The following is a 12,414-nucleotide window of genomic DNA, read 5'->3' as shown; positions in this document are numbered from 1 at the left end:
GATCAGTTGAATAGATCAGATATGCAATACATTTTAGTAAATGACCATAAGTTTTTATGTACAAAAATTTACTATTATATAAAAATCTACTGAGAAAACTGGAAAACAGTATAGCAGAAACTAGATGCAGACCAATATCTCACACTGTATTCCAAGATAAGATCAAAATGGGTATATGATTTCAAAATAAAAGGGGTACCATAAGCAAATTATAGGAGCATGGAATAATTTACATATCAGATCTATAAATAAGGGAAGAGTTTATGATGAAATGAGATAGAGAATATAATAAGAGAAAATGGATAATTTTAATGCATTAAATTAAAAAGGTTTTACTCAAACAAAACCAATACAGCCAATTTTAGAAGGAAATCAGAAAATGGGGGAAAATTTTTGACAAAAAATTGTCTCTGATAAAAGTTGCATTTCTCAAATATATGGAGGGCTGAGTCATATTTATAAGAATAAAAGTCATTCTCCAAATGATAAATGGTCAAAGCATATGAACAGGTAGTTTGTAGATAGAAATCAAAACTTTCTATAATCATATGAAAAGTCCTCTAAGGCATTATGGATTCTCTAATCCATATACATGAAAACAGTCCTGCAGTACTGCCTCATACCTATCAGAATGACTAATTTGACAAAAATTGGAACATTAATGCAATGTTAGTAGAGCTCTGAACTGATCCAATCATTCTGGAGAACAATTTGGAATAATGTCCAAAGGGCTATAAAACTGTGCATACTCTTTGACTCAATTTTACCATTCGTGAATTATGTATCCCAAAATGATAAAACATAAAATAGAAAGAATCTATATTTATAGCAGTTTTTTGTAGTGACAAAGAATTAGAAATTGAGAGGATCCACATCAATTGGGAAATGGCAACATGTTGTAGTATATGATTATGTTTGGAACACCTTACATGATACAGAGTGAAATGAGCATAACCAGAAGAACATTATACATAGTAAGATGATCAATTGTGAATGGCTAATCTATTGTCAGTAATACAATGATACAAGACAATTCCAAAGGATTGATAATTATAAATGCTTTCCACCTTCAAGAAAGAACTGGTATTGTCTGAATACAGATAAAAATGTCCCATTTTTCACTTTCTTCATGTTTTTCATGTTTTTTTCATGTGTTTTATTTTACAACATGACTAATATGGAAATAACTTTTGCAAGATTGCATGCATATAACTTATATCAAATTGTTTACTGTTTCAGGGAGTCGTAGGAAGGGAGAGAATTTAGAACTCAAAATTTTTAAAAAATGGATGATAAAATTATTTTTATGTATAATTGGGAAAAATAAAATATTACTTTAAAAATAAAATGTACCTTAATCACTAATTTCTACATGAAGCCTTTGCAGCTCTCTCAAAAGTGAGGCCCCTCCTTTTCCAACCACCTTGTATTTAACTACTTTATATTTTTCTTTCTGGGTGTATATAATTAACAGATTTATATTTATGCTGTATTTATTTCATATACATGTGTCCATATATCTATTAAATTGTAAGTTCATAATGGATGCAGTTCCTCTTAGAAATTAAGAAATCAGGGGCAGCTAGGTGGTGCAGTGGATAGAGCACTGGCTCTGGATTCAGGAGGACCTGATTTCAAATTTGGCCTCAGCTGTGTGACCTTGGGCAAGTTACTTAACCCATTGCCTTAAATAAAAATGAAAAAAAATCTTTTTTTTTTAAAAAGTTAAGAAATCTATGACAACCCTGGGAGACCTGTTATGGACAATACCATCCACATCCAGAGAAAAAAGCAACAATAACCAAAAAAACCATCCCAGAATCTGAATGGATATTATATTCACTTAAAAAAACTTCTCTTATGCTTTTCATTCCTATATCATGTTTTTTTTTTTTTTCTTTTCCCTTGGTCCTAGTTCCTCATACACAAAATGACTAATATGTGGGAATGTTGAACATGGGAATGTTGGTGGAAAAATGTGTAACTTCTGAATATGTAGGTGGATGCAAGTCTTTAGTTTCATGACAAATAGTTGAAAAAATAAAAATAAAATATAAAAAATGTATAAGTTCATTTTGAATGAATGGAAAACTAGGAAATACATTCGACAGAGTTTTAATGTTGGAGTAAGGAAGACATGAATTCAAATGTAGCCCCAGATATGCACTGGTTGAGACTTTTGGAAGGCCATTCATCTGTCAAATGGATATAATAATGACACATCTCCCAGAGTTATTAGAATAAAATGAGATTTGTAAAATTGCTTTGCAAGTCTTAAAATACTATATAAATGTTTGCTACTATTTTATAACTATATTATGGAGATTATATCATTCTTTTTGCTTAATAAATACATTTTGACTGATTGATACTCCCTAGATTATCAATATAATTTCTAAAATGTGTTGTCAGGAATTGAACACAATATTGCAGAAGTCTGAAAGGGCAGAAAACAACAGGATTATTACTTTCCTGGTGCTAGAGATAATATGAATATTTATTAAGATTTTTTTGCACCTTTGAATCTCTCAGAGCACTTAGTTTTAGTTTTTGTACATTCTCACTAAATATGTGATGAATTGAATATTTATATGATGAATTGAATATTTAGAAATGTTGTTTCTATGTGAATATTTAATGCAAATAGTGAAACTAGGTCCTTCTATTTTTACTTTAAAGTATTCTTTGAAGGGACTCGATGAGGAGCTGTGAAAAGACCACCAGAGATGAAGTCATAGGATATGGAAGCAAAACTCATCCTTGTTTCTTATTTGATTTATGACCTTTGGAGAGTCACTTTCTGTAGGTCTCATTTAGCTATTCTGTATAACTAGGTAGTTAAACTCTAAAGTTCTTTCTAGCCCTAAAGTCTAGTAACTGATGATTCTCTATCTACATACACACACACACATACACACACACACACACACACACACACACACACACCCCTCAGAAAGTATACATACAATAAGATGCATGTGTTTCACCCTAGATCTTTATCCACCTATGAGGAGTTAAATATTCCATTAGATTGGATGATCTATTTTGACTAGTAGTCTGATCTCAAGGTACTTGTAGCCATATCTTCTATATCTTAAGATCCTCCAAAATGCCTTCCATGGTACTTTTTATATGGTAACACCCATTAATTTATGAACAGATAAACTTATATATCTCTAGGAGTTATATTTATATTCTTTAGAATCACACAAGAATGGAATGTCACAGTCTTAAGTAAATAAGTATTGAATTCAGGATTTGGAAGACTAGCTCAGTTACTTGGACACTTATCTTTACTCTCTTCCCTGTGGAAAACTGGAGACTCCCTATGACTGAATAGGACAACTTTTGCATTATCTTGTTGAGTTTCTTGGACTCTACAATAGTTCCATGCAAACCTTTCTCTTGTCAAGTGTTGTTTTACCCCACCAGAATGTAAGCTCCTTGAGAATAAGAAACTGGTATATTTTTGATGTATTCCCAGTGCTTTGCATGGAATTAATAATTTATCTAATCTAACTTCAATATTGTTTCCATCAAATCACACTACAAGTAGAATCTCTATAAGAAAAAACTGTGGTTACTCAATTTCATTCAAAAATTGTTTATTAATTACTTCCTATGTAGAAGTCAGTATGCTAGACACTGAGAAATACAAGGATGTGCACCTAACCCTGAAGAGTCTTACAAACTAAGGTATATTTAAAAGGGAAGACAAAAAATGCCAGTATCTCCTTTTTGAGAATGAGATAGGCCCCAGTAAGGTTCTGGAAAATACCTAAACAATTGGAAAGGGAAAGCTCCCTTAGTTTCTGGAGAAGTTCTTTTGTTGTTTTATTAAATGAACTACCATATCCTTCAGTCAGAAGAAAATCTATTAAACAAGTAATAAGCATTTATTAATTCTTAGTATATGCTACCTGATAGGGATCTAAAGGCAAATAGAAAAGTCTATGCCTTCAAGAATTTTACGTTGTACCTAGGAGATGCCCAGAGAAAAAAGTAAAAGCACAAGAAATGATCATGGACATGAAACTTTTGAAACATTTCATAATGCTATGTATTGTAATCATTCATTCTTTATTTATACATGGCTTCATTTAACATTTATTTGCAATAATTAATTCTTTATTCTTACATACTTTTTTGAATAAAGAATTTCTACTGTGAGAAAAGCATTGTTCTAGTCATCGAGGAGAGAAAATTTCAATGATTTCTGCCCTCATTAGGTTTATAGATGGATATATTCACAGATAATTACAATGCCCAGAATTCCAAGGTAACTGAATTAAAATTCACTTTTTTTTATATTCATGATGTGATTTACATAGAATAATTTATTTAATCTTTGTAACCCCCTAAGGGGACATAAGTGTAGATTATCATCACCCTTGTTTTGCACATAAGAAATTAGAGACTTTTAACTGGGAAAATAACTCAACTCAAGATCCCATAGCTAGATCAGACCTTGAACTCAAACCAGTTTTTATGACTTATCCTACACCAAGTTTTCTCTTAGGGAAGCAGTATGATGACTATCTTCTATACTTTATATTATCAAGATATAGATTTATATTTCAAGATATAGATAAAAATAGTTAAGTACTTCACAAATTTTTATTGAAATCTAGAAATTTTCTTCCAACATACTCTGAGCTCCAAACTTCTATCTCTATATTCTTTCATTGAATTCACCATAAGCTATCCTTTCTTCATGTTTTTTCCCCTTGATTCTTTGAAGGCTGGAATGCCCTTCTTTCTCTTGTCCCATTTTGTTTAAGAGATCAGGAGAGTCAGGCATAGAAAAAGTTCAGATACCAGATACCAAAGGGTAGAGTAGGTACTTAAGTTCCTTGAGAGAGGGAAAGTCTACCTATCTAAATAGCCCTTTCCAATGAATAATTTAGCCCCAGAAATAACAGCAACTGGAAATAGAGTAGTGAGGACTTACAAGTGCAGGATCAGAGTAATTCCCAAACAATGCTGCATTCCTAGATCCAAGATGCTGGAAAGAAGAGGACTTCCATTCAATTTGCTGAACTAATACTTCTGGAGAGAAGGGAAGCAACCACATGACTCAGAGTTGAAGCAGTAACAAGGAACTGAACCACAATGTGGAGTGCTAAGTTTCATCTTGTCCTCTAGTACTACTGGTTTGTGGCATGCTTCTTGAGTTTTCAGACACTAGTCAGATACTAAAGGATGTGATTACAAAGTGATGGGGAAATTGACAAATAGTCAAAGAATATTATGCAAAGGAAATTATCAGACAAGGAAATCAAAACTATCTATAGTCATATGAAAAATGACTCCAAATCATTAGTGAACAGAGAAATGCAAATTAAAGCATCTCTGAGGTACCCTCACACTTCTCAGATTGACCAAAATGACCAGAAAAGATAATGATCAGTGTTGAAAGGAATATTGGAAATCTGGGACTCTACTGCATTGTTGGTGTAGCTGTGAACTGATCCAACTTTTCAGGAGAGCAATTTGGAATTATGCCCAAAGCATGAAAAAACTGTGCATACCCATTGATCCCACAATAGCACTACTTGGTCTATATGCTGAAGAGATCAGGTAAAAGAGGAAAAACCCTCACATGTTCAAAAATATTCACAGCATCTCTGTAGTGACAAAGAATTGGAAGTAGAGGGAATGTCCGTCAATTGGGAAATGGCTGAACAAATTGTGTATGTGATGCAACACTATTGTTCTGTTAGAAATCAGGAGGGATGAGATTCAGAGAGAACCTTGCAAAGACTTGCATAAATTGATGATGAGTGAGATGAGCAGAGCCAAAAGAACATTGTACACCTTAACAACAAAATGCCTCAATGCTCAACCTTGATGAATTTGCTCACTCCATTAGTGCAATAATCTGGAACAATTTGGGGGGTTTGTGATGGAGAATACCATCAGGATTCAGAGAAAGCACTATGGAGTTTGAATGAAGACCAAAGATTATTATTTTCAATTTTTAAAAAGTTGTCTCAAGTATTACATAATTGTGCTATCCCTAATACTTTCTTTCTTCCTTGAGGATATATTTTTTCTCTCAACACATTCAATATTGATCTATGCATATCATGGAAACAATGTAAAGAGCATCAGCTTGCCTTCTTGGGGGGAGGGAGAGGAGAGGGAGGGAATAAATTTCAAAAATTCAAACCATACAAAATGATTAGTAGAAACTATTATTGTATATAACTGGAAAACAAATAAAATATTTATAAAAACAAAGTGATGAATGATTGGAGATTGTTTAGTTGAAAATAAAGTTCCTCTTTCTCTCAATCAGATCTCCAGTTCTTATTCTATAAAATTAAATATTTGTACTTATAACTCAGAGTTCTGGGATAATAGTCTCCTCAGAGCAGAGGGGTTTGTCACCTCATGTGTTACTGGTAAAACAAAAAATGGAAACATGAACAAGTTCAATGGACAAATTTTAACTTGTCTCATTACTCCAGTTAGTCTTTCATTTTGTTTCCCAAGCTCCCTTCAATCAAATAAGGAAATGAAAATATATGCTAGGTACCACATATATGGATTTCACAAAACATTTAGCTGCTGAGACATGTATCAAAGCTTACTCAAACCATAGCCCCCAAACCATGTTGGGCCCCATTTATCTGATTTAAAATTTCACTTCATTATCTTATCTTTTTAAAATTCCTGCTCCTCTACTATTCTAACAGAACTAGGATTTCCTTTCTATCTCTTCCTCAAACTATCAGAAATAAATACAACAGTTAGGGAATAGAAGAATAAACTAATAATTTTTGTGCTATCCTTTGAGAAATATTTTCTGATCCTTTGGTTATTTACAAACACATCATACATCTAATGATTTAGCAGTTAGAACTATTGGAAAGAGAACTGAACTTTAAGACAGAAGATGTGTTTTCAAAAAAAAATTTCAAATTTCAAATTTTCAAACTGCCTTTTATTATCCATGTGATTCTGGAGAAGTAACTTCATCTCTTGGAATTCAGGGTTTCCTCTGCAAAATGAGAGATTTGTAGTATATGATCTTCAAGGCCCATCCCCACTGACTTTAAAGTATCTTGTATTTATTGATTTCTATAAATATGACATTCTCCAATTCAACTGAAAACTCCTTTAGGATCAAGACTATGTTTCATTTTGTCTTTATATGTAGTATATGCTTAATAAACAAATGCTTGTTGAATTGAATTAAATTTCTACCCTCTCTTTTATTTTAGGTTTTTGCAAGGCAAACGGGGTTAAGTGGCTTGCCCAAGGCCACACAGCTAGGTAATTATTAAGTGTCTGGGACCGAATTTGAACCCAGGTAACTCCTGACTTCAGGTCTGGTGCTTTATCCACTACGCCACCTAGCCACCCCTCTCTACCCTTTTTTTAAAGCCCTACTGAAATATCCACATCCTCCAAGAAATATTTCCTGATTCCAGGTGATATTACCTTTCTGAACAAAAGTGTCTTGTTTCTACTTTGAATCTCTTTTGTTCACATCTATATTTGTTGTATCTCCCATTTTAATATAGTCTCCTACAAGGTAAGGAGCTATTTCCCTTCTGTATTTATATCCCCATGACTTAGTACATAGAAGGGACATAGAAGGCATTTAGGAAATATTTGTCAATTAATTGATTATCTCTGTTGGACTTAAAATAACATTTTTTCATTCTGCATTCCACTGACACACTTATTATGTAATTAAAAAATAATAGCTCCCTTTATTGGTGTCTCATTTCTTTTGTGGATTATACATGCCATTAGAGCAAGGATATTATCTTATTTAAATGTTGCAATGACTTCATTCTCTATCATTCAGTTCTGCATAAGGTAGACATTAATAAATATTTTTTGAATGAATAAACCAAATTAAATCAAATGCCACTGTTTTTTATATTAGTGAATTTTCCAGTAGATGAGTAGAGACATGTAAAAGATCGAGTACTGGTTTTAGAGTCAGAAACACATGGGTCTGAATCACATTTCTGACTCATAATTGATTGGCAAGACATTTAACGCAGGCTACACTTTGAAATTATATACTACAGAGGAGTTCTTATCATGCAACAATAAGTGGAATTTCTATCCCAGAGTTCACCACATCAGTGATATAACATGTATAGATTTTGAAGTATAAAAAAATGACTAATGGGAAGAAGTTCCTTTGTAGTATATTATACCAGAAATCTTTGATTCTCTGCATTGTTACCTCTGTAGCTATTCCTTTATGATTAATTTGATTCTCTCCTCCTCTCCCCCTCCCCCAAGTCATCAAATTAGACATTGCAATTCTTTGGGCTTATGTCAAGGGTAACAACAATTTTAATATTAGCAATAGTTGACATTTATTTGCATGGCATTTTATAGTATACAGAGAATTTTATATACTTCATTTCTTATCATACATTTTCATAGGGGAAAGGAATATTGGAGTTCATTGAATCCAACCTATCCTTAAATAGGAATAACCTTCATAATTTACTTATATAAGCTCCAGAACAGTCTACTGGAATAGATAGGTCATAGACAACACAATTATAATTGGGGAAGTTGCTCAGTGATTAGTCCCCCAAGCTAGTTTATATATCACTCTGACTGTATTCCAGGTTTTCATTTTTAAATTCTTAGCTCATAACTATTTTATATCCCAGAAGCTGTGATTGATCTACAGATCTGTCAAGGAGGAGATATGACTAGAGAAATTCAGATGGTATATGGAGGTAGAATTCAAATGGGTGACCAAAACCTGGGGGGTTTATTGGAGCAATAAACATATTCAACATTTTGCTGTAGAAGTCTCAAACAAATAATTCAGTCTTAGGCAGAATAAAAAGTTAATAGAATGAGCTAGATTCCAATGTCCTTTGAGTTGGTCACTTGGCATATTTTGCATGTTAGGTCCTCTGTCCCACAATTTAGGACTATATAGGACAGAAAAAAATTGGAGTATGTCCAGAAGAAGAACATTGTTGTTTTTAAATTTTTCATGTAAGTATTTTTATTGACATTTTATTTTATTTTCCAATTATATGTTATGAAAGTTTTCAACAATAATTCACTTGCATATTTACAACTAACCTAATTTTCTTCCACCATCCCTTCCTATCGCCTCTCCTCAGCAGTGAACAGTCTAGAGAACATTGTGCATGTGCATTTGTGTTTAACATGTTTATATAGTAGTCATTTACTGAATGGACTAAGGGAAAACTTAAAAAAAACATGAGAAAGAAAAAATTTATAAAGTGAACATAGTGTTCATTCAGATTCTGTTTTTTTTTAGGGAGGGTGTGTTTCTTTTGTTCTTTTCATCTGGATTTGAATGCTGTTGTCTATAACTTTTCTCCCAGGATTGTCCTATATCTCTGAATTGCTGAAAGGGTGAATCCTTCAAAGTTGATCAACTGACAATGTTGTTGTTAATGTGTCCAATGTTCTCTAGGTGCTTCTCCCTTTGTTCAGGATCAGTTCCTATAATTCTTTCATATTTCTCTGGAGTCTGATCACTCATGGGTTCTTAGAGACCAATAGCATTCCATAACATTCATATTCCATAATTTGTGCAGTCATTTCCCAATTGATAGGCATCCCCTCAATTTTCAATTTTTTGCCACTATAAAAATTGCTGCTATGAATATTTTGGAACATATGAGCCTTTTCCCAATTTTTATGATTTCCGTTCAGATGGGCTTGTACAGCAGAGTCGTGACATACTTCTTTTTGTAGCGATGAGTAGCACTGAGAACCATCACACTATCCTTAATGGACAATGCATACAGGTGGTTGAGCATGACATGGTTTGGTTCAGGGAGAAGGGCCGGGTCACAAGAGATATTAGTGTCCTTGTTAAGAATAACCTGGAGAAGGTGAGGAGGGAGGATGGGTGGAGATTTGAAGCATTCCTCAGATAGAAAGACGTACATTTCTTGACCATAAAGTCCTGGTGGAGAACTGGAAAGGTCTCGACCTGAAGTCTCTGAACTCTCCATGGAATCTAACTTCAAAGCATCAAACACCTCAAAATCAGATTTTTTGACATGTATCAAGTTGTTAATGGTGCCAAGCTGGCTGGTAACAACAGGCTCTGATGGATCATGGACCCACTGGCCATCCACATAAAACTTGTATTGGTGCTCACCTTCAGGAAGGTCCAAAATGGCAACAAAATCATTGTGGCTTTTAATTAGTGGGATTTTGGCGCTCCAGTTGTTGAAGGATCCAGAGATGAAGACTTTCTTGCCTCCCTCAGACCATCGGATGACTGTGGGACGAGCCTGCTGCAGGGGCTTAACCGAATCCTCCAAATCTTGTTGCCAAGACATAAACTCTTTTTCCCCAGAGAGCTTGGAGTCGGGCACACTGAAGACGCTGGGGTCGTCCGTGCTGCCCACCATGATCTTGTGCGGGTGCTCTTTGCCGTGCGGCTGCCCGCCGGCGCCATCGCCGGGGTGGGACTTGGAGCCGTGCCGCTCCCCGGGCGCCCGCTCGCTAGTGGTGTTGACCATGCCGGCTCCGGGGGCCCCGGCTGGGGCGGACGCTAGCCCCACTCCGCCGCCGCAGTGGCCGGGCCTCCTCGGCCGTGCTCGGGGCCCCGCTCCTCCCCCGCGGAAGGCGGCGAGCTGGAGCCTCGGGCCGCGGTCCGGGAGCGTCCAGGGACGCCAGGCCCAGCCCGCGGCTGCCGCCCCAGGCCCCAATTTTTATGATTTCTATAGGCCTAATATTGGTATTGTTGATGATCAGTCTTATTGCTTTTGGGGCATTGTTCCATTTTGCTCTCCAGAATGGTTGAATTAGTTCACAGCTTTACCAACAGTGCATTAATGACCCAATTCTCCCACAACCTCTCCAACATTGATCATTTCCCCTTTTAGTCATCTAGTCAATCTGATAGGTGTGAGATGGAACCATATGGTTGTTTTAATTTGCACTTCTCTAATCAGTCATGATTTGAAGCACTTTTACATTATTTTATATATATATATATATATTATATATATATTATATATATATCTTTTATTTCTTCATTTGAAAACTGACTTCATATCCTTTGATGATTTATCAATTGGGGAATGACTTATAATCATATAAATTTGATTAAATTCCCTATATATTTTAGAAATGAGACCTTTATCAGAACTGTTAGCTGTAAAAATAACTTCCCATATTTGTCTTCCAATTTCGATAGCATTGGTTTTAGTAGTACAAAATAATTTTAATTTAATATAGTTAAAGGGCAGCTAGGTGGCACAGTAGACTCTGGAGTCAGGAGGACCAGAGTTCAAATCTGACTTCAGACACTTAATAATTGCCTATGTGTGACCCTGAGCAAGTCACTTAACCCCATTGCCTTAAATAAATAAATTTTTTAAATTTAATATAGCTAAAGATCATCAATTTTGCATTTTATAATGTATTCTATTTCTTGTTTGGTCATAATTTTTTTTCCCTTTCTATAGATCTGAGAGATGATGTATTTCTTGATTTGTTAACTGGTCTATGGCATTTTTTGGTGTATTGAGAAGTTTTTCTATATGTTGAATTAGATTCTGTTCCCTTATAACTTCTATTGATAGAGTCTAGATATGCTCTCTGGAATGACTCACAAGTCTAATCCTTCCATGTTTGAAAGTTGCTATCTTATCCTCTATAAATTTAATCTTGTCTTAGCTAAATATTCTTAGTTTCTTCAGATGAGTTTTATTTGATATCATTTTTAACATCAATATATTTTGTAGTATGTTGTGAAATTCCTTTTCAGAAATAAGGTGAACTAGGAGACATCTTTAGTCCATTCTGACTCTAATATTCTCTGATTCTGATTCTAGATAATTTTAGCTTCTTAAAAATGATTTCCCCAATAACCCAAAGAGTAATTTCTTGCCATACTGGAAAGTCTGAGTCCTGAGAGGCTGGGTCAGTTCCCAATAGAGGTGTGTTTACTTGTTGTGAAGTTTCTTTATGGTATTCTCATCATATTCATGTTCTTTAAGCTATACTTGGAAGGTCCAGCTTTAAAATCACCACCATGTAGATGACTTCAAAACCTCTTTCCTTCTAAGAGGAGTTAAAAGATAAGGTATATAAATAAACTTCAATTGCTGAGCCATAGCACAGGGAGATCATGGAGAGGTAGGAAGTGCAGTTGGAAAAGTCTTCAAGGTTCCCCTCTGCAGAATGAATTTTCAGTATAGCCAAGAGTATGCAAATATAAGACACTAACTTACACAGAAAAGGCCCAGCAAGTAAAGTTCCAGACAGTGGAAACAGCATCAGTTTATTTATACAGGTGTCTGAATAAGTTAGATTTAAGAGTAGAATCAGATCACAGTAGAAGTGGAATATGGTATTAGGACCACAAAAATCTGTTTGATCAAGTAGCAGGATATGTAGCAGGGCCTGAATGGCATCAATAAC

The 12,414-nt window shown here is 34.7% G+C and overlaps 1 pseudogene; it reads right to left on the bottom strand.

The window, feature by feature from the left end:
* Positions 1-9,680: 9,680 nt before the first annotated feature.
* Positions 9,681-10,505, bottom strand: LOC141517486 (5'-AMP-activated protein kinase subunit beta-2 pseudogene; annotated as a pseudogene).
* Between the last annotated feature and the right edge of the window lie 1,909 nt (positions 10,506-12,414).

The sequence above is a fragment of the Macrotis lagotis genome, chromosome 1 (assembly GCF_037893015.1).
Source record: "Macrotis lagotis isolate mMagLag1 chromosome 1, bilby.v1.9.chrom.fasta, whole genome shotgun sequence".
NCBI classification, from domain to species: domain Eukaryota; kingdom Metazoa; phylum Chordata; class Mammalia; order Peramelemorphia; family Peramelidae; genus Macrotis; species Macrotis lagotis.
This window is presented reverse-complemented; position numbering and strand designations above follow the sequence as displayed.